The following is a 2500-nucleotide window of genomic DNA, read 5'->3' as shown; positions in this document are numbered from 1 at the left end:
CTAGGATGGGTGACCTCCTGGGAAGTCCTCGTGTTGCATCCCCCAATCTTTTTTTTTTGTTTTTTTTTTCTTTTTTTTTTGTTTTTTTTTTCTTTTTTTTTTGTTTTTTTTTTCTTTTTTTTTTGTTTTTTTTTTCTTTTTTTTTTGTTTTTTTTTTTTTTGGGGAAGCGCGTCGTATATAACCGAACGTCGTGCTTGCGAGATGAAAGAAATAGAGTGGTAGTAGTAATTTTATTTGTTTTTTTTTTTTAAATTCGTGCAAACGGCAAAGAAATGGTTAAATAGAATTACAAGTCGTAGACTAACGGATGCGATCATACCAACTCACATGCACCGGATCCCATCAGAACTCCGAAGTTAAGCGAGTTTGGGCGAGAGTAGTACTAGGATGGGTGACCTCCTGGGAAGTCCTCGTGTTGCATCCCCCAATCTTTTTTTTTTTCTTTTTTTTTTTCTTTTTTTTTTGTTTTTTTTTTTTGGGGAAGCGCGTCGTATATAACCGAACGTCGTGCTTGGGAGATGAAAGAAATAGAGTGGTAGTAGTAATTTTATTTGTTTTTTTTTTGAAATTCGTACAACGGCAAAGAAATGGTTAAATAGAATTACAAGTCGTAGACTAACGGATGCGATCATACCAACTCATATGCACCGGATCCCATCAGAACTCCGAAGTTAAGCGAGTTTGGGCGAGAGTAGTACTAGGATGGGTGACCTCCTGGGAAGTCCTCGTGTTGCATCCCCCAATCTTTTTTTTTTCTTTTTTTTTTTTTGGGGAAGCGCGTCGTATATAACCGAACGTCGTGCTTGGGAGATGAAAGAAATAGAGTGGTAGTAGTAATTTTATTTGTTTTTTTTTTTGAAATTCGTGAAAACGGCAAAGAAATGGTTAAATAGAATTACAAGTCGTAGACTAACGGATGCGATCATACCAACTCACATGCACCGGATCCCATCAGAACTCCGAAGTTAAGCGAGTTTGGGCGAGAGTAGTACTAGGATGGGTGACCTCCTGGGAAGTCCTCGTGTTGCATCCCCCAATCTTTTTTTTTTCTTTTTTTTTTCTTTTTTTTTTTTTTGGGGAAGCGCGTCGTATATAACCGAACGTCGTGCTTGGGAGATGAAAGAAATAGAGTGGTAGTAGTAATTTTATTTGTTTTTTTTTTTGAAATTCGTGCAAACGGCAAAGAAATGGTTAAATAGATTTACAAGTCGTAGACTAACGGATGCGATCATACCAACTCACATGCACCGGATCCCATCAGAACTCCGAAGTTAAGCGAGTTTGGGCGAGAGTAGTACTAGGATGGGTGACCTCCTGGGAAGTCCTCGTGTTGCATCCCCCAATCTTTTTTTTTTCTTTTTTTTTTTTTGGGGAAGCGCGTCGTATATAACGGAACGTCGTGCTTGGGAGATGAAAGAAATAGAGTGGTAGTAGTAATTTTATTTGTTTTTTTTTTTGAAATTCGTGCAAACGGCAAAGAAATGGTTAAATAGAATTACAAGTCGTAGACTAACGGATGCGATCATACCAACTCACATGCACCGGATCCCATCAGAACTCCGAAGTTAAGCGAGTTTGGGCGAGAGTAGTACAAGGATGGGTGACCTCCTGGGAAGTCCTCGTGTTGCATCCCCCAATCTTTTTTTTTTCTTTTTTTTTTTTTTGGGGAAGCGCGTCGTATATAACCGAACGTCGTGCTTGGGAGATGAAAGAAATAGAGTGGTAGTAGTAATTTTATTTGTTTTATTTTTGAAATTCGTGCAAACGGCAAAGAAATGGTTAAATAGAATTACAAGTCGTAGACTAACGGATGCGATCATACCAACTCACATGCACCGGATCCCATCAGAACTCCGAAGTTAAGCGAGTTTGGGCGAGAGTAGTACTAGGATGGGTGACCTCCTGGGAAGTCCTCGTGTTGCATCCCCCAATCTTTTTTTTTTCTTTTTTTTTTCTTTTTTTTTTGTTTTTTTTTTTTTGGGGAAGCGCGTCGTATATAACCGAACGTCGTGCTTGGGAGATGAAAGAAATAGAGTGGTAGTAGTAATTTTATTTGTTTTTTTTTTGAAATTCGTGCAAACGGCAAAGAAATGGTTAAATAGAATTACAAGTCGTAGACTAACGGATGCGATCATACCAACTCACATGCACTGGATCCCATCAGAACTCCGAAGTTAAGCGAGTTTGGGCGAGAGTAGTACTAGGATGGGTGACCTCCTGGGAAGTCCTCGTGTTGCATCCCCCAATCTTTTTTTTTTCTTTTTTTTTTTTTTTTTTTCTTTTTTTTTCTTTTTTTTTTCTTTTTTTTTTTGGGGGAAGCGCGTCGTATATAACCGAACGTCGTGCTTGGTGGATGAAAGAAATAGAGTGGTAGTAGTAATTTTATTTGTTTTTTTTTTGAAATTCGTGCAAACGGCAAAGAAATGATTAAATAGAATTACAAGTCGTAGACTAACGGATGCGATCATACCAACTCACATGCACCGGATCCCATCAGAA

The 2500-nt window shown here is 38.5% G+C and overlaps 9 non-coding genes across 9 annotated transcripts in view; all 9 read left to right on the top strand.

The window, feature by feature from the left end:
* The window catches only part of LOC137719045 (5S ribosomal RNA), a 119-nt gene extending 77 nt beyond the window's left edge, over positions 1-42 (top strand). The window contains exon 1 of the ribosomal RNA XR_011066118.1: positions 1-42. This exon is cut by the window's left edge and continues 77 nt beyond it. This is a non-coding gene — a ribosomal RNA (5S ribosomal RNA).
* A 264-nt stretch (positions 43-306) lies between these two features.
* LOC137718946 (5S ribosomal RNA) lies at positions 307-425 on the top strand. The gene has a single exon (XR_011066024.1). It is a non-coding gene; the product is annotated as a 5S ribosomal RNA (ribosomal RNA).
* A 196-nt stretch (positions 426-621) lies between these two features.
* On the top strand, positions 622-740 carry LOC137719126 (5S ribosomal RNA). Its single transcript, XR_011066194.1, has one exon. It is a non-coding gene; the product is annotated as a 5S ribosomal RNA (ribosomal RNA).
* Positions 741-915: 175 nt separating this feature from the next.
* Positions 916-1034, top strand: LOC137718945 (5S ribosomal RNA). Its single transcript, XR_011066023.1, has one exon. It is a non-coding gene; the product is annotated as a 5S ribosomal RNA (ribosomal RNA).
* Positions 1035-1221: 187 nt separating this feature from the next.
* On the top strand, positions 1222-1340 carry LOC137718943 (5S ribosomal RNA). The gene has a single exon (XR_011066021.1). It is a non-coding gene; the product is annotated as a 5S ribosomal RNA (ribosomal RNA).
* Positions 1341-1515: 175 nt separating this feature from the next.
* Positions 1516-1634, top strand: LOC137719201 (5S ribosomal RNA). Its single transcript, XR_011066265.1, has one exon. It is a non-coding gene; the product is annotated as a 5S ribosomal RNA (ribosomal RNA).
* A 175-nt stretch (positions 1635-1809) lies between these two features.
* Positions 1810-1928, top strand: LOC137718942 (5S ribosomal RNA). Its single transcript, XR_011066020.1, has one exon. It is a non-coding gene; the product is annotated as a 5S ribosomal RNA (ribosomal RNA).
* A 196-nt stretch (positions 1929-2124) lies between these two features.
* LOC137719082 (5S ribosomal RNA) lies at positions 2125-2243 on the top strand. The gene has a single exon (XR_011066152.1). It is a non-coding gene; the product is annotated as a 5S ribosomal RNA (ribosomal RNA).
* A 214-nt stretch (positions 2244-2457) lies between these two features.
* The window catches only part of LOC137718941 (5S ribosomal RNA), a 119-nt gene continuing 76 nt past the window's right edge, over positions 2458-2500 (top strand). The window contains exon 1 of the ribosomal RNA XR_011066019.1: positions 2458-2500. This exon is cut by the window's right edge and continues 76 nt beyond it. This is a non-coding gene — a ribosomal RNA (5S ribosomal RNA).

The sequence above is a fragment of the Pyrus communis genome, chromosome 15 (genome assembly GCF_963583255.1).
Source record: "Pyrus communis chromosome 15, drPyrComm1.1, whole genome shotgun sequence".
NCBI lineage: Eukaryota > Viridiplantae > Streptophyta > Magnoliopsida > Rosales > Rosaceae > Pyrus > Pyrus communis.
Note: the sequence above shows the minus strand (reverse complement) of the source record. Positions and strands in the feature narration are given on the sequence as shown.